The sequence below is a fragment of the Enhydra lutris genome, unplaced genomic scaffold (assembly GCF_002288905.1).
Source record: "Enhydra lutris kenyoni isolate GAN:26980312 unplaced genomic scaffold, ASM228890v2 scaffoldscaffold2, whole genome shotgun sequence".
Lineage (NCBI taxonomy): Eukaryota > Metazoa > Chordata > Mammalia > Carnivora > Mustelidae > Enhydra > Enhydra lutris.
In genome coordinates, this window is record NW_019154086.1 from 52709322 (window position 1) to 52733489 (window position 24168).

Genomic DNA, 24168 nt, shown 5'->3' on the forward strand with positions numbered 1-24168 from the left:
AAAGACTTCACACTTACTGTACTACAACTGGGCATATCTCCTGCTTTGGTCAGGCATTCCAGATGGCTGTTGTATTCCCTTGGCTGTTCCTTTGCTTGTGAGGTTTTTCTGGGATTGAGTTTGTTCCTAAGAGGCATCAAAGCCCCTTGATAAAACATGGCAGGTGTTCTTTAAAATGCTCTTTAAATTTATCACTCAGTTAAAAAAATGCATAAGAAGCAAATAAATCTGTTTGTGGATCCAACTCAGGAAGAAACTAGAGTGAGAGCACAGATAATTCACTATGAAGTTGCTCACTAGGCCCAGCAAACTCTCAATCCTCCAGATATGTTTGCTTTGACTTAGGAAGGCAGCAAGGTGTTACTACCCCCACCCTCCAATGATGAATGTTCCATATAACTAGCAAGTCATCCACATCTTTATTCTAGGCCAATTCCAGAGGATTTCTGATAGGCTACCAGATGGAAAATTCAGGGTTTTGGAAAAGTGAGGGGGTGGGGAATGAAGGGCTTCCAGCAGGCTGAACTCTGAATAGAGCTCATAAAACCGTATCACATATCAATGGTGGTTGACCCTTCTGGTGAAACGTCTTTTTTGTACCTCTATAGTAAAAAGAAATCATAGTCTTCAATTTTGAAGCACCACACAGGGATGCCTGGCTGGAGTTGGTAAAGCATGCAACTCTTGATCTTGGGGTTGTGAGTTCAAGCCCTGTGTTGGGTATAGGAAAAAAAAAAAAAAATCCAAAGTTGAAGCACCACACAAAACCTTCCCTAATATAGTGTCCCAGGTACAGGGAAAAGGGAATCTATTAAAAACACTCCTATTTTCTCCTTTACATTCACACAATTACCACACAATACTTCTGCCTCCAGAGGTGTGGGCCTTCTATGTATCAAATAATTTTCTGACACCAGTTAGGTGTCCTACAATTCAATTCAATTCTGACACTGTCTACCTGGGGTCAGTATGTATCCCACAGTTGAAGGGCTCAAACTTACAAGACTGCCCCAACTTCAGACAATAATTGCAAGTCGTAGGTTGTCACCCTTACTTTTGACCAACTGGCTCTAAATAGGGACTCCCATAACCCCTCCTTGGGTTTGATAATTCACTAGAATGGCTTATAGAACTCAGAGAAATACTTATCTATAGTCACTGGTTTATTATCAAGGCTATAATAAAAAATATGAGTAAATAGCTAGATGAAGAGATCAATAGGGTGAGGTCTAGAAAGGTCCTGAACTCAGGAGCTTCTGTCCCTGTGCCATTAAAGTGTGCCACCCTCCTGGCCTGTAGACTTGCTCATCAACCCAGAAGCTCTCCAAGCGTGGTGCCTTTGGGAATTTTTATGGAGGCTTCATTGTGTAGGCAGAAAGGATCATTATCTCAATCTCCAGGCCCCTCTTCTTCCCAGTAGATGAGGAATAGACCTGAAAGTCCCAACCTTCAAATCATGGCTTGATCATTCTGGAGACCAGCTCTCATCCTGAAGCTATCTAGAAGCCCACCAAGAGTCACCTCATTAGAGCAGAAGACATTTGTAAATTCCAAGGGATTTAAAAGCTCTGTAACAGGAACTGGAGTCAAAGACCAAATATCAGAAAAATGTTCCTACTATTCTTAACACTTAGGAAATTATAAGGGTTTTAGCTTTGTGCTAGAAACTGGAGATCAAGACCAATACATATATTTTCTATTATTTCACAGAATTTAACCCCTCTATAAATAAAATACATAAAAGCAGAGTTGATACAGATGAAATAGGAGAGTCCTTTAAATTCTGTCTTTAGCTCAATTTTCTAAAAGTCAGTCTCCCATGAGCAAGCAATTGGTCAAATGACCAGCTAAAAGAATACATGTGCTGTGTAGTTTTCATTTGGTCTTCATACAGCATTTTAAAAAACGTCCAATTTGTTTCTGACCAAGCTCCCTTCTGCAGCAGCTGGAGAAAGCAGACAATAATGGGGTTTTTTGGAAGATTTCATGAGCCACAGCTGTGATGAAGAACCTTTCCTATAGCCAGGAATTCTGTGGCCTGATCCACCTCACTCCCCACCACCATCACCGTGGGTACAATGAGTCTACTGTTAGTGATAGGGGACTGTTTACAGTATAATCTGTGGGTGACTCCCATTTTGGTCACCACCCCTTCCCAAGCTTCCAGGGCTCTTGTGCTATCTCCTGGCTACCCAAGAATCTCATCACGGTGTCCATCTGGATTCTACCATCCTGCCATAGCTGTCCATTTCCCTAGACCATGTCCCCCAATACCCTTCTCTTCTCTCGTGCCTTAAAACCCAAGGTGAAAGCTAGTTACACTGATAAATGGAATGTATTACTCCTTCTAGAAGGCATATTCATATTTTAGTGAGTGGCTTAACAGAGGAACAGCCTATAAATACTAAAATAATAAATAGCTCTCATTTATTGTGCATCTAATACACATCAGGCACCAAGAACCACTTTACATCCATTATTTCTATTCTGTACCACAGTCACACAGGGAGTATATTTGCCATTTTACAGAATGAGGAAACTGAAGCAATTTGCCTGAGGTCACAGATCCAGTAATGGACAAAGCTAGAAAATAATTCTGGGTCTATCTGGTTTGATCTGATTGAGCATCTCTAATGGAGGACTTGAGGAAATAAACAATAATCACAAAGCACTTTCAATGCCATAACAGTAAAGCAACTTGAGGGTAAATAGGGTTCTCAATGACTTTTATATCACACTTCACTGAAGCTTCTCTCCTCCATGTTGGTATAGGCAGCTCTTCCCGTCAAGACAATCTTGATCTAAACTAAACGCTTTACTGGTCATCAATTCCAAGGTAAACAGACCTAAAGAGCTCTCTTGATCTCAAATCCCTGTAGGTTCTGAACATAGAGTTTCTCTGCTTTCTCCAGTTTAGAAACGAGGATATTATAGGACAGTTTATAAAGGATTGAGAAGTCAGTTGAAAGACAGAATTCCATTAAAGCTGAGGATCAAGCCTGCTGAGCTAAAGGTACAGCTCTTTGTGACCATGGCCATGGCCAGGGAACCCAGGAAAGCACAGCTTAGTCTATGCAGAGAAATAGGATGAGACCTGTAAGGAAGGTAGACTTGGTGAATTCTCAAGAAGAAAAAGATGTAAGCCAAGAAGAGCAGGGCAGTGAATTCAGAAATGATTAGTCTTCAATGATCTCCAAAGCTCAGAAAAGCTGGAAGTTCTGTTTAGGCAACTGCTTTTTGGTTTTATTAAGAACAAAGATTCTCACACCCCTAGTAAGGCAGAGTTTATTATATCTAAGACAATAGTTGTGAGAGTATCTATCTCTGCTGACATTGTACTGGAAAAGGTATGAGAAAGAAGAATATTATGTATGTCCCTAAGGCAAAGCTAAAAAGGAGGATACCAAAGACACTGGGTTGTGGTGTCAAAGGGCACAGCACCATATCGCCCTACCTGCCATAACTTTGCATCCAACCAACTACCCACCTCCCAACACACACTCCCTTTCCCCAACCTACTCCAGTGAACTGGAATCTATCGAGCATCTTTTCCATGGAAAAGATGCATTAAACAAAGGCTTGGCTCTATGGTATTTCCTAAACACTTAGAATCACAGAGTTGCAAATATAGGCTTTTCATTCAAACAGCAGTTTCAATCACCTCTGAATTCTTGAAAGTCTCTCAAAGTCAAACTTTTGCTTCATGAGTCCCACTGCAAAGTCTATGAACTTAAAAATAGCAGTCTCAAACATTCTGAGACTGCATTCTACTGACTACTTCGTATGCATTCTCTAGTCCACGTGGATACCCTCTGAGACAAGTATTATTATTCCTGTTTTACAGATGAGAAAACTGAGGCCTAGAAAGCTTAATCAGGCTGGAATATTCAAGAAGGTCTGACTGCAAACCCCATGCTGGTATTTACCCTACTGCCTCTCACTTTCTTTTTACTAGAATAGGTGAAAGCCAGAGTCTGGTTTCACCTTTATAACACTGGTTCATGGCAAGCACCCTGTCGTTTCCTGGAAATCACAGTGGGTAGAAAGACAGGGAAGGCAACCACCCCATACAGGGGAAATTCTGGTCTTTTTTTTTTTTTTAAGATTTTATTTATTTATTTGACAGATAGAGAACACAGGTAGGCAGAGAGGCAGGCAGAGAGAGAGAAGAGGAAGCAGGTTCCCTGCTGAGCAGAGAGCCCGATGTGGGGCTCGATCCCAGGACCCTGGGACCATGAACTGAGCCGAAGGCAGAGGCTTTAACCCAGTGAGCCACCCAGGCGCCCCAAATTCTGGTCTTTTTAATAAATCTAATGAGATGATAACAAGGAAATGGCCCAGGATTACAAAGTGGGTGGAGTAGTCTATTTCCTGCAGGCAATAATAAACTAGATCCCTAAAGCCGGTAGAGTTGCCATATGGAGAAGGTATGGAACGACTCATTTTTGGAGAGCTGTCACAATGCAGAACATCTCTTACTGAGTCCCAAATCTGCCACTTATTAATTGTGTGACTTTGGCGAGGTCACAGCCTCTCTGAGTACTAGTTTCCTCATCTGTGAAATGATAATCACCATGCCTGCCTCAGGCCTGCTGTAGAACTCCACAGAATAACACGTGCAAATCAACTAAAACACGTCAAGTGCTCTGGCAAAATCAGCTATTTTAAATTTTAAGTTATTTCCAGTTCCATGGAGATTTCCTTTGAGTTCTACATCCCTGTTCTGTCTGTCTCCCTGCTTCTCACCATGCCACAGTTTTCAATATTCAAGGATAGAATGTGATTTCTTTGTGATAAATCATTCAAACAAGTGGGTTAAAAAAAAATGCCATGTTAAAGAGACCAGGATGCTCAGATTGACGCTAGTGGCACCTGTGACAGCAGCTCAGGGTACCTCCTTCTTTTTAGACCAAGGGCCTCAGGAATCCTGAGCCAGGAGGCAGGGAATCCTGCTGTTTGCTCCTGGTTTTCATCTCTGCAGGCCGACTGACGTTCAGGGAGAGCAAACTCTCCCCATTTGCCCTAGGGGGGCGATGCTTAATTATGCACCATGCTTCTGATTTCCCTCTGGAAGGCTGGCGCCAGGGCCTGAACTCAGCTCTCCCCCAAATCTCCAGAGACACAGGCTCCTGGAAAGCCTCAGCCATCGCCCCCCCCCCACCATGCATGCGCACACACAGGCACGCAGCCCGCACCCCGCCCCCCCCAACACAGACAGACAATGGCTGTTGGCATCAGTCCAACCCCACCCAATACTACCTCTCTGGGACAGGGATGGAGAGTCAGGAAGACAGGAGGGGACTAGAGAGGCACTGCTCTTTGCAGAATAGCTCTCAGGGCCCTGACCAAGCCTGTTTTAAATATTCCGTTCACATGCATAGTCCGCCACTGCACTGGCAGCGTTTCCCTGGTGAGCAGGCCCTGATTTTCATATTTCTTCTCCTCGCTTTTAGAGCTCTTGCCTTATAGGAAAAATCTCCCTTCCCCCCATCCCTGTCTGGTATTACCCCTGAGAACATTCCTGACTAAGGCTGTTTCCAGCTTTCATCCCCTGCCCCCTCCTTCTATTGCTTGGAGAAACTGTACAGTGAAAATTCAGAAAATATTTCATCCCCCTAGGAAAAAGCGATTTGAATGTTTTAGCAAGGAAATCACTTCAAAAGCATTTGCTTCCACCCACCCCCTCCAGCAGCCTGTGAAGCCAGGAAATGAAGGCATATTCTACAGGACAGACACCATCAAAGAGTAAATCGACACCCTAGGGACTGCAGCGAGGGCCATTCTGTTGCTTAAACACCCAGCCACAGCCCATTAAATGGGGCTGGTTTAACCAAATCACAGGGCTTTCCTCTGGGCTTTTAACCCCAAGGGCTCCCTTTACTCCCGAGGGGCTGTCCGCAGCATCTTTCCCTCTGGTGTCTGCAGATTTCATCCACATGGTTTCCATTTCTCTTTCACAAAATGGATAATGTTGACTCTGCTAAAGAAGAAGAGTCTCCAATTCAGTGTCATGGCACCTGCTACCAGCATCACATGCATTTCTGGCTGGATTGATCTTGACCACGTATTACATTGTCAATTTGATTTTCTCTTCTTCCTTCCTCCCTCCCTTCTCTGCCACCCTCCTTCCTTCCCTCCTTTCTTAGAAAGAATGGAGGTTAGAAAGAGGTGAAAGAGATAACAAGTAAAATTATGACCTGTTTCTTTCAAATCATTGGCTCTGATCAGCCTTTAAAGCAAAGACCAATCTCGAGCTTTCTATGAAAGACTGTGGGTTTCCGTCACTGGGAGAGAGGAGCACCTGGGCATACACTTAAGATGAAGAACCCCAGGCCCCAGCCCAGACCGATTCAAACAGTCCGCACTTTAATAAGATCTCCAAGTGATCAGAACACAAGTTAATGTTTGAGAAGCACCGGCCTATGGGGTGGTGACACATCATCATTTCTTCACTATAAACTCACACTAAGTCATAGCGAACAATCTCTGCTGCTCTGTGTATAAAATTACCAAGTTCAGGGGTCTGCTGACAGTATATACATAGGATTTTGCACAGGCTCCATGAGCTATAGGGGGCTGGCGTGTGGGGAACAAAAGCACCAGGAAGGGGCCCATAGACTCTACACTCACTGACTCTAGAAGCCGGTGCTGCCCAATAGGTCAGTTTTAGCTGAGAAGACTTGCCAGCAAGACAGGCTGCCCCAAGCCAGGTCCTATCAGCTACTTCAGAGGCTGTGAGCACCTGCTGACCCCGGCATTGTGGAAACAACCCCAGACCAGAAATCAGCAGACCTGGATTCAAAGTCTTCCTTTCATCTCATCCTGGTTTTGGACAAATTACTAGATCTATCCTCAGTTTCTTCATCTCTACAGTGAGACCTTTAATACCGGCTTAGTTTGCCACAAAAGTTAATTGTGAGGATCCCATGAAACAGCATATTTCAAAACACTGTAAACCATGGAGCAATAATTACCATTTGTTATTGCTAATTAGTATAGAATCATAGAACAGAGGCAGCTTCAGATTGGAAGAAAATTAATAGATCCAATCTTCTTTCTTAAATAGGAATCCTTTCTTGCTAGTGAAAGGAGAAATCACCAGCTGATTCTCTCCTGTAACCTCTGGGAAAAAAGAATAAAAGAATGGATGGATGAATGGACGAATGAACATCTGTTGAGCATGGTTACTGTGTTAGGTGTTTTTGCATATATTCCACAGATGCTCACGAGAGTGGAAGCACACAGATATCCTGGGTGGATGCTGTGATGTACCATCCCCTTCAGGAACGAAGGACTCACTCTTCCAGCTACCAGGAGTGCTGCTGGCAGAAAGCGCTCAATTATTGCTTGCTTCGGGAGATTATTTAGGCTCGAGGGAGTTGCTTCACCCCAGGCTGCACCAAGGACTCCTCAACACAAGGGTATCAAAGGCCCAACTCTCTTCTCCAACTCAAGACGGCTCTGAAGAATTATCCCATCTGTGTTTTCCACTGAGGCGGCATCAAAGCTCTACTTGTCCCACTGCTCAGTACTGCTTCCCTTCTGTCCCTTCTCTAGGGATTCATCCCAAGAGCATTCCCTGATAACCACCTGCTTGATAATCTCCACCTCAGAGCCTGCTTCCCAGAGAACCCATGCTCATTTCTTATGCTTTGAGCCTGTCTTGCCGACCACGCACATTCGGTGAACAGCCTCGGGATCAGAGACTATCAGAGACTCATAGTGAAATGGAGACTATTCTTTCAAAGCTGAAAGAAAACTTGGGGATCATTTCACCCAACCACTTCATTTAATAGAAAAGATTGAGTTTACATACTTTGACTTAGGTCACCTTGCTTTTAATGACAGAGACAAAACTAAACCCTGGCTCTCCCTCCTAATGATGTGGTATTTTTTTCTACTGCACAAGGACACTGCCCTCAAAAGAGAAAAGGCTTAGCACTACACCTGAGGAAGAATGTAGCACTGTACATTAACTTACAAAATTGAAGAACAAAGCATTTAGGAACAAACCCGCCTGTCATAGTTTTTGGTATGTTTTCAAAAACAGATATAGTAACATGTTAATATATCACTGGTTTCCTGTTCTTTCATAAGATAGGTAACCAGGTACATCAGTTTGGCTGGGCCAGCCGCCATTGTTGATGACGTATTTGGGTTGGGAGGTAACCCAGGACAGATTCAGCAGGCTCTGTTCTGAGATCTCATAGGGCCCGCTATAGGTAAACATAAATTTTAAGGTGTCTAAAATCATCTATGTGAATTATTATCCTTCTGTAAGGCAAAATGATCATAATGTAGACTCTGGATTAAGACACAGAGCAGGCCTGGAGAACGAACAATGAGAGCTCCAAGAGAGAGCTAAGAAAAGTGGGGACACCTATGGTTCTTCTGAGCTTGTAAATAGAGCATGGCAACTTTTCTTTCTGTAATAGATGTTATAGTCTCTCTTCTGTATACCCAGAATACCCTGTACGGTCTTGATGATGTACTGACCACACTGGATTATGATGATTCCTTATGGGCCTATCTCCCCCACTAAACAGAGTTCTTTAGAGTCAAACACCATGCTTACTCACCTGAGTACTGAATGAGATGTTGGCCAAATGTATGGGTAGTTGAATGAATGAGTAATGTTATTTATGGTCTCCTCATTCTTTCCTCAAAATATCTTGCCCATAAAAGCCATTTAGGGTCCGAGGATTTTATGAGTATTGGAACAGAGAGGGACTTTGAGAATTATCTTGTGTTATCCCAATATGTTTTACATATTAGGAAAGGAAGCCAGAGGGCTGAAGATGTGGAAAGACTATGACTTAATGTATCAAAAGAATCATGTTCTGTTAGGGTTAAATGTTTAAAAAGAGTAAATAGGTCCCACATTTTAATAGTTCACATTTTTGTCACTTTCCCTAGATAAAGATTTCCAGTTATTTCTTCTTATGTTTTAAATCTCCCCAGTGAAACCCACAATATACCTTATGGTCTAAACCTCATGATAAAACAAGAGAAACAGGGCCCAAAGTTACATTCATAGACTAGGGTCTTCTGCCATTGATCCTTCTGCTTGTGTGAAATGGAATGGAGAGCAGCTGGGATGCCTACCTTGGTCTTATTAAACAGGGAGCTAATCTGATCAGAGGTTTGGCTTAACTGAGGCTGACTACATTTCCTCAGGGTTTTTGCTGTCCCTGAGGAGGAGGGGAGTCAGGAAGCAAATCAGAAATATGAGTGCTTTCACTGAGGCATACCTGGATTTGTAATTCAATTCAGCAAAGAGAAGAAAAACAAAAACAAAATCAAAGATGGAATAGACTACAGGGTTGAGGCTGAATGCCACAGGGTCACTGGGCTCCTTAGCAGCAGTGACTCTTCAGAGGGTAGGGAGTCATGGACCTAGAGCAGGGTAAGAAGCACCAAATGTATTCTGTCGCTCTGGAGAGAGAAGTGGCTCCTGGAAAACGGCAAAGTTTGCATCATTAGTTTGATTAGCAGAAGGAGCTGGACTGAGACTAGCCGGGGTAATCCTATGCACTGAGACTGTCTCAAACACCTCCAGCTTCTACTGTTGTTATCACTGGGGATTATCAAAGCCAAGCCAGGTAGAACTGGATAATCACAGAAATATTATCAGTCTGTTGTTTTTTGGGTTTGATTTTGTAATGTTACCAGGCTCCAGAAATGTGCTTTGCATGAAAGTATTTTTTATTGCTAGCATTAATAACGTATTTTGAGGAGCTCAAAAGATAGTGCCAGCAAAAAAATGGCATCAGGTCCCTGACAGTAAAGCTCAGAATACAGGTGGGCTTCCAAAAGACTAGAGGTCAGGCACCCCTGGAGCAGGGGAGCCCTCAGCAATAGAAAATGTGGAATTAAGAAACTGCAAGATGAGAAGGAAGTAGTTGAGTGTCAAGAAGCCTTCTTTTGCATTAATTTAATTTGAGAAACAATTTACGGGTATTTATCCAAATTGCCATTTGATAAAGAAGTAAGTGGCATAACTTTACTACCTGGTTATTAAACGCAAGAGCTGAAACATTTTCTACACCAGACCAAATGCTTGTCTGATGGTAAAACTGGAGGGACCAGTATTAAAATTCATCCCCCTGAGATATCCTAGAGCTGTGAGGTACACCTTCCATGTATCCACCCAATGGAGACAAAATGGCACAAACTATAATAAACTCACTTTGTTTAGGCAGAATAGGATACCAGAAGTATCCAGAATATCCACCTAAAGACCACAAATCAAGTATAATAAACTTAATTATGCTTAACATTCGAGTAACCCTTTACATTCAAAATGCTTTTGTGGCCCTCTAAGTTTCTTGCAGTTACTGCAGCAAGTATGACAGCATTATTATATTCGTTTTTCCACTGTATCTCTTTCCCTACTGTCTCATTAATTAATGGCAAAAGCTACATAGTTAAGTATAGGGCCCAGATTTGCTCATTAGTTAGAGGGCATTCATTTCTTTAGAACCCAAAGCCCAGAATTTAATTTTAGACATGTGCTTTTTGAATCCAAACCACGCTCTATGCACAGTAGAGAATCTGTCCACCATGACAGTTCATCCTGGGGAATGAGGGCTCTCAGGACATCTGCCCCTGTCACCACTGATCAATTCAGGCAAATCACTGCAACTAAATACAGCCAGAGGAGCCAAAGAGGACCATTAGTGTTCCAGTCCAGGAGTTACAATATAACCAGCAGATAATTCATACCATGTTGAATCAGCTAAAATAGAGCACACTACACTTCATCATCGTGGGCTTTTGCACAATCAAATGACAGGTCCTGAAGCAAAGCCAGGGAGGCATAAAGAGGAGATAAAAAGCTGCCCTTACTCCCCTACTATTTCATGAGACCTACATAGAACTGATTTCTAGAAAAATAAGCTTAAAGAGTCATCAGCCTCAGGACACTTGATATGACTCCTGTTGTCTTTAGAAATATTTCTATAACTCTTCTGTAAGACAACTTTCCTTAGATCTTTGGCACAAGAAAAAAAAGTTTAAGAATGTATGTCAAATATATTTAATGTTGGTTATATCTGGAGAATAAAGTTGTGGGAGCACTTTTCCTATGGTTCATAATGTTTCAATTTTAAAATACTATGTATTAACCAGAAAATATCAATAAAGACAGAGAGAGACAGAGAGACACACAAACACAGAGATGGACCAACCACATAGGTTCAAGGCCAATGCTATCACTAGGACAATGCTGTGAAAGAACCAAAACTCAAAGTCAGAGAGATAATTTGGTTTGTCAAAAGTCACACAGCTAGTTTGCAGCAAAACTAGCTTATTGAGTTGACCCAAACTATTGAAGTTTTCCTCTTAGTGTCCCTATGGTTAAAGAATGGCAGATAACTCTAAAGACACTTCTGGTTGTGACAACCCATGGTTCTAGCAAGTGGAAGGTAATTTGAAAATATCATCTCCAAAAGGGTGGTCATATTATCTCAAATGAGAAATGTTTGTGAGTGACAGGGATTACTATTAATAATTATTTCTAGATACCAGGTATAAACCAGAACCCCCTAGGCATACTGGGTTGTATGGTGATCCTGTCCTTAATAGATGATCCATTTGCAGACCTTCATTAGGATTTCAAAATGTATATGTCTAGATGCCAAAATTTCAGAGGGCAAGAGGTGAAACAAAAGGAAATAAACTTAAGTCTGTTAGTACCTTTCCAACACTTTTGGAAACATATGAAATAGAAGACCAAAACCTGGGCAGTGCACAGTCTATCTGTTAACTAACTAATGGAGGTCAGAATTAGACTAAAACATTAATGAGTTCTAGACTAGGACCAAATGCACTAAGGTGTGAAGAAGTAAAAACAGTGATGGGGGAAGATTCTGGGTGGAAGAAAGAGGGATAGAAGACTGATGGTCCATAGTGAGTCTAGTCACATGATCCCCTCAAAGGTAGTATTTGTAACAAAATCGCAAACATAATCGCTCAGGCAACAGGGTAAGTGGATGACATTGTTAAAATATTATCAAAGCAAACATCCCTCCTCCCAGCGACAAGGGAAGTGCTGAAATGTAAGGATGTGGGCAGATATCACTTTCGTATGTCCTGGCTCACAGACTGTTACATTCCCAGCCATGATAATACATATTCATGGGAGGTTGGAAGTTAAATAAATATAATGTGAGCGAGCCAATTCTCTGTGGTATGCTTTCTGTAACGGATAAAAAGCTAACTGGAATGATTAGTCATTGTAGAAATAAGGCATTGATCATGTAATAATAATAAGACTTCACTTCCAAACAGCATGAAGCACTATTCAAAAGCAATCAAATATACCATGTCATTTCATCCTCTTAGCAGCCTTGAGAGGCAGGAATTATATTGTTGTCTCAATTTTATAAGCGAGATGATGGCCCAGGGCAATTAAATAACCGTGCTGATTGTTTTACCTTTACTGGTGAAACTAGAACTAGAACCCACTTCTCCTGAGCTCCTCTTCACCTCATGATCCAATTCATTGTACTTGATGCCTGGAAAAGAAGTGACCTCAAGAAGGCTGTGGGTTTAGTGACTTCTGACCGTCCCTTTTGGCCCAAGTCCATCTTTTTGGTTTTCATATCCTCTAGAGATAATCCATCTCACTCAGCCCCTACCCATTCACCATCTGACCTGCCTTGCTCTCTGAAAATTGCAACTGTGTTTTACCTTTGGAGTAACCAAATTCAATTATAGTTTGTGCCTTTGTGTTTCCTCAGCCTTTTTTCCTACACAAATTGATGGTGACAGCAGCGATACCAATTCAATTACATACCATCTTCTGGTTCCCAGTAATGATTCTGAGTAGGTCAACAGAGACCAGCTAGGAACAAGAATGACCGTGAATTAAAAGGAAGGATAAAGAGTGAAAGCCTGAATTAGAAACCCATTTTCACTTCCTGGGAAAATTGAAGCCAGCTTCCCTCAAAGAATAAGCAGGGTAAATCATGGAAAGAGAAAGGAAAGAGTAGTTTGGTCAATTTACATAAGAGGATTTCTGGAAAGGATTAAGGAGCTTTTACAATTGTCTTGCCCTTGTGAGCAAAACCTAAGGGGTACCAAATAAAATAATATCCTATCGAACAACTGGGAGTTGTAACAAACATGTCATGAATGAGTCGATTATTTTTGGCATTTTAATTCACTGAAAACTATTTGAGAACCGAGCTCTCACCAAGTAGCAAGTCTTTCTGGAATTGAGTGGAGATACTGCCAGGAACAGATTAACAATGTCCCTGCCCCCAAGGTGATTGCATTCCAATGGACACAGGTGGTTGATGTAAGTACTCTGAAGAAAAAAGAAAGAAAGGTAAAGGAGCAGATAGTCACATGACAGAGACAAGCTAATTTGGTAAAGGGGTTAAAGGAGGGCCTCTCCAGGTGGTGACATTGGAAAAATAAATGAATTGAGGGCCAAACATGTGACACACACCACCAGATTCTTTGAGGGCCAAACAGTAATGCCATTTAATTTTGTGTGTTTCACTAGCACAGACTTTAAAGGTTACTATTTTTATGACTATAATCCACCCTAAAAATGACCATAAGTGCCCAAACAAGAAATTGTTGTCTTTCAAAAGCTAAACTGAACTCTCCACAAAGATGGAGGCAATTTATCAAATGGAGTGATTTTTTTTTTTCTCTTGTGACTGTTTTTTAGAAACCAAGTCCTAAATAGTCTCCCTTGCCCTAGTGGATGTACTTGATTGTCTACTCTTGGGCAGCTACTTCCCTTTTTGTGTTCACAGACTATTTTTTATGAGTGTCCATATTGTTTATATAGGGAAAAAATAGCTCAAATAATCAATAATCTGTTCTGTCATTTTTTACTAAATCAGAGTTTTGATTTGCACATAATAAATCAGCTCATACTTCCATTTTATGTCAATTCAATAAATATTTGTGGTATAAATACTATTAGCAGGATAATGTGCTAAGCACAAAATGGGAGAAAAAGATTAATAAAACACTATCTTTGCTCTTAGACAACATACAACGTAGTCTAGTAGATAAGTACACAAATAGCTATAATAGGAAGAATTATGTTCCTCAAATAATATATTTTTTTTAAAGTTGAGAGAAGTACAGATGAGGAATATAAATGGTTTCGGGGAGGAGGAAAGTCTTGAGATGAACCTTAAGAGCAGGTTAGGATTTCAAACAGTGAAAGGAGAACCAGGAAGCATTTCAGAGAAAAGCAGCACCATAAACATATTAATGAAGGCAGGAAGAGGCCGGGCATGTTCCAAGAAGGACAAATACTCCAGTCTGGTGGACATGAAGGTCATTAGGAGTAAAGTTGTGATAAGTAGATTAAATAGTGATAATGGGCTAGGACATTATTAAAAGCCTAGGATGCTGAAAGGCAATGGGAGCCTCCAAAGAGTTTGAACTGGGAAATGTCTCTAGGTGGATCTGGTACAGATTGGGAAGAAAGAGACATAAGATGGGAGACTGATGAGGAATGTACTTCTAAGGTGCAGATGAGAGGTGGTGCAATTCTGAAGTAGAGTGAGGACACTAGGAACAATACTTTTTTGAAGAGAAACATAAACTTGTGATTGTACAATTGATGGGTCTTTGCACCCAATTAGATATGAGGCAAGACTGAGAAGGTATAAAAGATAACTGAGAAGGGGCACCTGGCTGGCTCAGTAGAACACATGACATCTTGATCTCAGGGTTGTGAGTTCAAGCCCCATGTAGGGCACTGAGTTTACTTAAAAAGAAATAACTGAGAAAATAATGTCCCCGTTGTGGGGGAAGATATTAAGAGGAAGAGTTTCAATTTTTGAATATTGAGGTATTTCCAGACCATGCAGTTGAAGAGAAGCAGGTGAAAATCTGGAATTGAATCTTCAGGGAGATTTGGTAGAAAAAATAATTTTAGATGTGAGAGTTGTGGCCATGGGAGGGAACCAGAATATTGGAGGAAAAAACTGTAGCGAGTAAAGTGATCTTAGGGCAGTATTTTTTGTTAGGCACAGCAGGAAAAAAACCAGAGAAGGGAAGAAATAAGAAGTCATTAAAGGTAGGATAGCAACTTAATTATAGAAACCCAAGGAAATGACAATTTCAAGGAAAAAAATTATAGTCAATAGTACCAGATGTGACTTTGAGATCAGGGAGGCATGGAACCACAGGATTTACTACTCTGTGATGGAGGAAAACTTGTTTGAAGTAGGGTAAGTATAAGTACATGTATCCACAAAGGAAAAGGAAGGACAGAGCTTCTGTAAAAAGTGAAAGGGTAAAAATTCTTAATGCAGCCCCAGAGGAAAGGAATAAACTAACATTTATCCCATGTTTAATTTGGCCCAACACTATGCAGGACACATTTATGTTTTACTATTTAGTTCCCACATCAACACTGTGAAAAAGGTGTTATTACTATTTTCCATTCAAGACAAAAATCTAGGGTGCAAGGAGGTTAAATAAGTTGCTCTAGGACATACATCTAGGTCCACAACAGGCCTGAAATTCTAGCCCCTGTGAAGATTGGGCTCAAGGCCATCCCTTTTCCATGACGCCATGACACCACTGTGAAGCAGGAGACCTAAAACTAGGTTCACTATTTCAACAGGCAAGAAGATAAGCACTTCCTCCTGAGAATTGGAACAAAAGAGGAGGGTGATAAAATACATATTAAAGAGGAAATCATCCACTGCAAGTAACCCATTAGAAAACAGAAGAAAAATTAATTTGACATTTGCAAACTGGGAGGCAAGAGATTCTATGATGGTAGCGGTTGCATAACCGAAACAACTTACTGTTGGGTCCATGGTCAAAGGAACGATACTGATACAAAGCGAAGGTCAAGCAAAGCTTTATTTCCCGCCAAGCATCGAGAATCAAACTGACCGGCCAGGGCAGTCTCTTACAAAGAGGCGACCCCTCCCTGCCTTACAGACTAACTTTTATAGAGCAAAGGCCGTGTGGTTCGGACTGGCCACACACAGGTAGCCGATGAGATTGTAACACACAGAGAAAGCTGCACAGCCATGCTAGGTCCCACACGGGTGGCCAATTGAATTACAATTCACCCCACAGTAGCTATTTGAACTACCCTATCACCTTGGTCAGAATTGGCTCCCAAAATGTGCCCAAAGGGTGGGGCCCATACTCCTTGGTAGCTAGGGAGACAGTATGTATGTTCCACTGATTGGATGTCTCCACCTGACCTGACTCATCCCTGCATTTGGGGCATTATCTCCACCTGACCTGACCCACCCTTGTATTTGGGCTTTGTTACCTGGGACTGGTTTCCCAGACTTGCTTTTAAGTAAGTTCCCCTGGGGGGGGGGGGGCAGGGTCAGTTTAAGTTTTACTGCATAAACAAAATCACTGTTTAACTGGATGGAATCACTCTGGCTAAATAGACCCTTACACTACCATGAGTTATAGGCTGGAAAAGGAGCTAGAAGCTAGAGCAGCCTTGGAGGAAGAGTGGAGAGCCTGCAGATCATGCGAATGAAACAGAAGGAAAAGAAGGACACAAAGTTGTAATCACATTAGGGATTTTGAGCTCAAGATCATGAGTGTGGGGCCATTTTTAGTGAGGTAGCAAGAATTTAAAAAAATTAAAGGCAGGCACCAGGGTATTTAGTACCAAGTCTCAACCACAATGGCTGAATCTTATGAGGACTAAATCACAAGAAATGTCGAGTCAAAAAAAACATGAATAAGTAAGTAAATGATAACTGTAATTCACACATTGAATACAGAGGTGGAAGTTTTCCAGAATATGAGGTTTCTGTAAAAAGGAAAGAAAGAAGGTAGGCAGCATGATCAAATGGAAGAAACTTAATGAAGATGTCACCATGGGAGAGTGGACTAAAAGTAACCACAGGGAAGCAAGGACATACTGACCTCTTCTCTGATCATGAGATGCACCTGGCTGCATTAGGATACAAATGATATCCCTGAAGAAAATGCCAAAAGATTGGCCGAATCTCTGTGGGCAGGTTTGAAGACAAACAGAATTTATCTACAATCAAAGGACACAGGAAAGGAATTCGTCTAGGGATGGATAGAACCTAAGAGGGCCTTTTAAATGCAACAGGTGAACTAAATAGGGATGCAGGTATTAGAGAGGAGAATTCACACATAGGGTTAGGTCCCAAACAAACATTAGAGGAGCAGAGTCAGAAAGTAAGCTAGAGGGACTTAGCAGTAGAGCTGGATAAGCCCAAGTAATTGATTTATGTAGGCAATTGTGGAACTAAAGAGCTCCAGTTTTCTCAAAGATTTATTTATTTGTGAAAAAGATAGATTGAGAGAAAGAGAGAACACACAAGCAGGGGGAGAGGGAGGCAGGAGAAGCAGGCAGTGGGAGAAGCAGACTCTGGACTGAGCAGGAATCCTGATGCAGAACTCCACCCCAGGACCCAGGGATCATGACCGGAGCCAAAGGCAGCTGCTTAATGACTGAACCACCCAGGCACCCTGGGCCAGTTTTCTTTCTTTCTTTTTTTAATATTTATTTTTATTTATTTACTAATTATTTTTTATATTAACATATAATGTATTATTGGTCCCAGGGGTACAGGTGTGTGAATCATCAGGTTTATACATTTTATAGCACTCATCATAGCACATACCTTCTCCCATGTCCATCATCCAGCCACCCTATCCCTCTCTCCCACCCCCCAGCAACCCTCAGTTTGTTTCATGAGATTAAGAGTCTATTACGGTTTGTCTCCCTCCTGGTCCCATCTTGTTTCATTTTTTCCCTCCCTACCTCCCATAACCCCCTGGCCCTGCCTCTCAAATTTCTCATATCAGAGAGATCATATGATAATTATCTTTCTCTGATTGACTTATTTCACATATCATTAATACTCTCTAGTTTCATCCACGTCATTGTAAATGGCAAGATTTGGGGGCTTTTTGATGGCTGCATAGTATTCCATTGTATACCCTCTTCTTTATCCATTCGTCTGTTGATGGACGTCTAGGTTCTTTCCATAGTTTGGCTATTGTGGACATTGCTGCTATAAACATTTGGGTGCATGTCCTCCTTCGGATCACTACATTTGTATCTTTAGGGTAACTACCTAGTAGTGCAATTGCTGGGTTGTAGGGTAGCTCTATTTTCAACTTTTTGAGGAACCTCCATGCATGTTTTCCAGACTGGCTGCACCAGCTTGCATTCCCACCAAAAGTGTAAGAGGGTTCCCCTTTCTCTGCATCCTCACCAACATCTGTTGTTTCCTGACTTGTTAATTTTAGCCATTCTGACTGGTGTGAGGTGGTATCTCACTGTGGTTTTGATTTGTATTTCCCTGATGGTGAATAATGTTGAGCACTTTTTTATGTGTTTTTTGGCCATTTGGATGTCTTCTTTGCAGAAATGTCTATTCATGTCTTCTGCCCATTTCTTGATTGGACTATTTATTCTTTAGGTGTTGATTTTGGTAAGTTCTTTATAGATTTTGGATACTAGCCCTTTATCTGATACATCATTTGCAGATATCTTCTCCCATTCTGTCAGTTGTCTTTCGGTTTTGTTGACTATTTCCTTTGCTGTGCAAAAGCTTTTGATCTTGATGAAGTCCCAATAGTTCATTTTTGCCCTTGCTTCCCTTGCTTTTCTGTCCCAGGTTTTTTTTTTTTGTTTTGTTTTGTTTTTTGTTTTTTTTTGACAGAGAGAGCACAGGCAGGCAGAGTGGCAGGCAGAGGGAGAGGGAGAAGCAGGCTCCCCGCTGAGCAAGGAGCCCGATGCAGGACTTGATTGCATGACCCTGGGATCATGATCTGAGCTGAAGGCAGATGGTTAACTGACTGAGCTACCCAGGCATCCCCTGCCCCAGTTTTCTAATAGAAGTGGCAAAGCAATAGGGGAAGGAGAACTTGGTGCTTTACAAACTTTCCCCTCTAAGTCCTTTATCATACTGATAAGGATCCACACTTCCTGCTGGGAAATAAAGGAGGGCTAAAGGAACTGTGTGAAGAGAACCACATAGTTGTTTGATGTCTCAGTGGTTAGGTTCACAGAAATGACAATTGTTCAGGACTTCAGCTAATGTCTCTTTCCAAATTATGTCACTATTACTGTTTTTCTTTAGTGAACTTATCACGCCTAGCATTTTATTTATTTTATTTTGTTTTTTTGTTCTCTATATTCCTCCCCCATCTCCCACTACATTATAAGCTAAATGGGGTCAGGAACTTTGATTAACTCGTTGCTGAGTCCCTAGCACCTAGAACAATGCTTCGTATACATCTGGTATTCAATAAATGTTGACTGGCATTTGACTGAATGAATTAAAAAATAAAATACTGGCCAAATGATAGGTAGTAGTCATATAAAAATGTCTAATATACAGTCCCTGCTTAAATAAGAATCTCATGAAATAGGAGAAACACATCAATAAACAGTATGAGACTATGGAGGCATGAAAGAGGGTGTGATCAATTCTGCTTTGGTGGGGGTCATCAGAGAAAAGATTGCAGAGTAGAGAAATTGATCTCCCAAATTCAGTGCTCTTACTCCAGGAGAAACAAGCCAGTCCAGGGGGGTGAAAATAAAACTTGAAAACTTCTAATTATTTTCACTTCTATTTTTATGAAAGTTTTGATATTTGTGTGTTTGTGTATGTGTGTGTGTATATACATCATTTTGAATATGTAAATTAACATACCTAAATTTCAGTTGCATGCTCTTACTTTTTGTCTCGTGGAATGCACAACTAAAATGTCATCCGTAGACTAGGGGATGAGAACCCTGAGCTACATCTTGAAAGAAAACTAAAAATGGGCCTTCCAATTAGAAGTGAGACAGGGCATTCAGAATGAAAGCAACAGCATGGATCTATGAAAAATCAAGAGCTATTCTGAGAACTGAAAGACATTCATATGTCTGGGCATTATTATGAGCACAGGGAACAGAAAATAAGCTGGAAAGCTATTCTACTGGAAAAGGGGGATTATCAATAGAGCTATAAGCAAAGGAAGGCAAAATGAGATTTTTATGTAAATTAGATTATTCACATCAATGAAGAATGAATTTGAAGGGTAAAGAACTAGAGGTCTAAACACAAAAAGTATTTTAATAGTTTGGGTTAGAAATGATTCAGACCTAAATAAGTGCTGGTTTACAAGGTAGAGAGAAACAGATTTAGAACATATTTTGAGAGGGGTTCCTGGATGGCTCAGTTGGTTAAGTGTCTTTCTTCAGCTCAGGTCATGATTTCAGGGTCCTGGGATTGGGTCCCACATCAGGCTCTCTGCTCAGCAGGGAGTCTGCTTCTCCCTCTCACTCTCCCTCCCTCTCTCTCTCTCTCTCAAATAAATAAAAATCTTAGGAAAAAAAGAACACATTTTGAGGTAAAATTGTCAAGTCTTGGAGATAACTGGATATGGGTTATATGTCACTGAAAATAAAGTTCAGCTGTCAAAACAGAGACCTAAAAATAAGTACGTCTAAAGAGGGAAGTATACTTATGTTCCATATGATACAATTTAGCCTGGGACTGGCTCACTTTCATCAGGAGCCCAGCCCCTTCCATTACTCTACTCTGCCATCCTTGATGTAGACCTTATTCCTCATCACCAAACATGGCTGCTGGAGCCTGAATCATCATCTCCATGTTACAGGCAGAATAATGGAGGAAGGGCAAAATTAGTGCCTGCTTCCTTCTTTACAGAAGACTTTCTAGAAGACTTCTGCCTACATTTGGCTACATTTCAGTAGCTGAAGCTCAGACATGTTTCTAGATATATCTGCTGGGAAAGGTAAGGCTGGGAAACATAATCTTTATTCCAAGTACAAGAATAAACACTTTTGTTCTTCATTAAAGAAGAGAAGAGTAGGGGCAACTGGGTGGCTCAGTCAGTGAAGCATCTGCCTTCAGCTCAGGTCATGATCCAGGGTCCTGGGATTGAGTCCCATGTTGGGCTCCCTGATCAGTGGGTAGTCTGCTTCTCCCTCTCCCTCTGCTCCTCACCCCTGCTCATGTTCTCTCTCTCAAATAAATAAACAAAATCTTTAAAAATAAATAAATAAAAGGGGGAAGAGGAGAAGATATTGGATGGCAACCGGCACTCTATTAGGGAGTAAAGAAAAGAATCATGGATAAATTCCAAGCTTCTAGGTTTAGTAAATTTAGTAAATTTAGTAAACTAGATTGTGGTGACACCAACTAAAAGTGACACTATAAAAGGAGGAGGAAGTTGAACTCCAAGATGAGTTCATTTTTGAATGTTGAATTTACAGTAGGTGCAAGACATACAAATAAAAATGTCTAACAGCAATTAGACTCTGAAGAATGGCCCAAAATTAGATTTGGATGCCAGCAATGTATGAGCTAAGATGACCAAGAAAGAATGTACAGAATGAGAACTGTGAGCTGAGGACAGAATCCTGGTTGATGGGCAGGATGGGAGGAGTTGCCAACACTTAGAAGGCTCAAAAAGGGAAAAAGCCTATGAAGGAACCATAGAGTCTACTGTCAAAGTTTCAGGAGAATAGACTGTACCACAATCCAAAGGATAGAATAGGCAGTTCTGTATAATGCAGCAGAGAGACAAAATGTAAAGACTGATGGAGGAAAAAGCCATTGAATGCCCTGATTAGAAGTCATGGATAGCCCCAAGAGCAATTTCATGGGAGTGGAAGAAGCTGAAGCTAGATGAGCTGTCAATCAGACTTGAGGAGGTAGGGATAATGACCAGAGCTTCGCAAACCTTATGGGGCAACCTAGTCACTTGGGGCTTTGGTCGAAAATGTGAACCTCGGGGCTCCTGGGTGGCTCAGTGGGTTGAGCCACTGCGTTCGGCTCAGGTCATGATCTCAGGGTCCTGGGATCAAGCCCCGTGTCGTGTTCTCTGCTCAGTGGAGAGCCTGCTTCCCGCTCTCTCTCTCTCTGCCTGCCTCTCTGCCTACTTGTGATCTCTGTCAAATAAATAAATTTAAAAAAAAAATGCGAACCTGGTGGTGGGTATGAGGGAGGGCATGTATTGCATGGAACACTGGGTGTGGTACATAAACAATGAATTTTGGAACACTGAAAAAAATAAAAGAAAAAAAAGACAAAAAGAAAAATTCAAACACCAAAAAAAAAAAAAAAAAAAAAGAGGGCAGGCTCCAGATTCTCCATTCCTCACAAGTTTTTAATGATTCCCAGAGTGCTCGTCAGCAGACCACACTCTGGTGAGGCTGTGGAGCAGTGGTTCTCAAACATTAGTGTGCATCAGGATCACCTATGGACTTGCTACAGCAGATTTCTGGACCCCACCCCCAGAGTGTCTGATTCATAGTCTTAGGGGGGAAGAGAGGGAGTTCATTGAGATTACTGCCTTCATTTTACAATTGATAGTAGTGCCAATGTATTCACATTCTTATTGTATTAAACAGAGACGTCCACTATCGTGTGGTTTCATACATAATCTCAAGTTTTCTCTCTAGGTTTTTGCCACCTTAGCCTGAATCATAAACATATGGCAATTCTTATTCAGCCAACCATCTGCACCTAGTTTCACAGTCTGTAAGTACAATCAATATGTAATACTAAGAAATTAAAATATCCTAGTATCCCTAGCCAGAACAGTCTCCCCATCTTAAAGGAATGTTTTCTTCTTAGCTGGAAAAATCAACCTACTCTACTCAATCTCTTGTTTGTTGTCTGTGTCAAAATTATTGGGTTACCTACTGATTACCAGACCTGGCCAATTAGTCTGATTATCTCATCACATATTTTTCAACTTCTCCAACTGTGAGAGTTACTTTTCATGTTGACTCTTTCAATAAAGAGCTCCCCAAGCTAAGACAAATGATGAGTAAAGTGATAAACACCCACTAGCAATTTAACCTGAATACGGACTTAGAGCAGCATAATGGTACAATTGAACCATGGATAGGACTGAGGAAAGGAATTGCCATGCTGTATTTTGAGGCTCTGAAGAAGGACTCAGTCGGCTCTTGGCACATGTACATGAAATTGGTGCTAATTTCAAATTGAATGCCATTATTATTACACAATAGACAGATAGGATTACTCTGAGAAAATATCAACTGTTATTAGATTTGTCTATGTCATGGAGGAGGAGAAATGAGAAGAACAATCTGGCAAAGAAGTAGGATACAAAGATGAACAGGACTGGCCCTCTTTGAATGAATATATAACCTAATATTATCTATCCCTTATTTCTACCTCTTCAGGGAAAGACAGTGATACTGATGAGGCCTGTTTTTCCACAGTTCCCATCTATGCTCAGAGTGGACAGCAGGGCAGAAGATCTGCCAAAACTCACAGTTCCAGCTTCTTGTATGTGGTCTCCTGGTTTTTAAGGGACAAAGTGGTTATGCTCCAAAGAGCACCGCCCCCATAGAAAAAATAAATAAATAAAACTTAACTTGATGTTTTAAGTCTTTAATGAGGGCCACTTCTCTAGGAATGGTCACTTTAGGCTCTTATTCCCTCCCCCAAGAAGGAGCCTCCTGAGAAGCTTCCTGGGTAAAGAATTGTCTTCGTATAGTTCGGAAAATGAAAAATATCTTTATCGTTGAGACCATGCCTGCATTAACAAGGTGGCTGGCCACCACCCTGTGCCTTGTTCAAAGCCTGCATTCTCTCCAGGCCTCCATCCTGCCCTCCCCAACCCCCGCTCCCACCCCAGCTTGCTCTCTGATCAGTGAGATTCTCTGTGTCTTTTCGTAAAGGTCATGGAATCCTAACAGCTGTAAAACACACTGAAGGGGGATTAACTAGCTTGATTCCTGCCTACTGTCTGCAATACATGACTCAGAATGAGAATCTCAGATTAGTACTGCAGATCATCATCCCAGATGCTAGGAAATTCAGGCACCTGTGTAACCTCTCTTAGGAAACCAGTGATCAATATCATTTTCTCAAAGCTCCTGGGAAGAATCAACAATGAAGTGCTCAAAATTCCTGATGGAGATGTTCCGTTTCAGCCACAAAAGTTCTAAAGACAGTTATAAGGACCAAAATTCATTCTGTGACACAATGTCTCTTGATTTTCTAGAGACTACATCTAAGATCAACATCAGAAGAGGTTGGATGTGGGCAAAAGAAAAAAAAAAACACAAGATAATTTTTAAAATTAATTAAAATAAAGCATAAACCGCAGCCGATTTTCAGTCATTTGGATGAATCTGTGAGCTTGGCTAGATCAGGCAGT